The sequence below is a fragment of the Sturnus vulgaris genome, unplaced genomic scaffold (genome assembly GCF_052056855.1).
Source record: "Sturnus vulgaris isolate bStuVul1 unplaced genomic scaffold, bStuVul1.hap1 Scaffold_383, whole genome shotgun sequence".
Taxonomy (NCBI): Eukaryota; Metazoa; Chordata; class Aves; order Passeriformes; family Sturnidae; genus Sturnus; species Sturnus vulgaris.
Genome location: NW_028276433.1, coordinates 830001 through 831093, shown reverse-complemented (window position 1 = coordinate 831093; position 1093 = coordinate 830001).

Here is a 1093-nt window from a genome sequence, read left to right as displayed (position 1 = left end):
CCAACTAGCCCTAACACTAACCATAAGCCTAACCTTTACCAAAATAACCCTAACCCTTACCCAAACCCAACTAACCCTAACCCTAACCCTAACCCTAACCCTAACCCTAACCCTAACCCTAGCCCAAATAACCCTAACCCTAACCCTAACCCTGACCCTAAACCTAACCCTAAACCAAATAACCCTAACCCTAACCCTAAACCAACTAGCCCTAACACTAACCATAAGCCTAACCTTTACCAAAATAACCCTAACCATAACCCAAACCCAACTAACCATAACCCTAACCCTAACCCTAACCCTAACCCTAACCCTAACCCTAACCCTAACCCTAGCCCAAATAACCCTAACCCTAACCCTAACCCTGACCCTAAACCTAACCCTAAACCAAATAACCCTAACCCTAACCCTAAACCAACTAGCCCTAACATTAACCATAAGCCTAACCTTTACCAAAATAACCCTAACCATAACCCAAACCCAACTAACCATAACCCTAACCCTAACCCTAACCCTAACCCTAACCCTAACCCTAACCCTAACCCTAACCCTAGCCCAAATAACCCTAACCCTAACCCTAACCCTGACCCTAAACCTAACCCTAAACCAAATAACCCTAACCCTAACCCTAAACCAACTAGCCCTAACACTAACCATAAGCCTAACCTTTACCAAAATAACCCTAACCATAACCCAAACCAAACTAACCATAACCATAACCCTAACCCTAACCCTAACCCTCACCCTAGCCCAAATAACCCTAACCATAACCCTAACCCTGACCCTAAACCTAACCCTAAACCAAATAACCCTAACCCTAACCCTAAACCAACTAGCCCTAACACTAACCATAAGCCTAACCTTTACCAAAATAACCCTAACCATAACCCTAACCCAACTAACCCTAACCCTAACCCTAACCCTAACCCTAACCCTAACCCTAGCCCAAATAACCCTAACCCTAACCCTAACCCTGACCCTAAACCTAAACCTAAACCAAATAACCCTAACCCTAACCCTAAACCAACTAGCCCTAACACTAACCATAAGCCTAACCTTTACCAAAATAACCCTAACCATTACCCAAACCCAA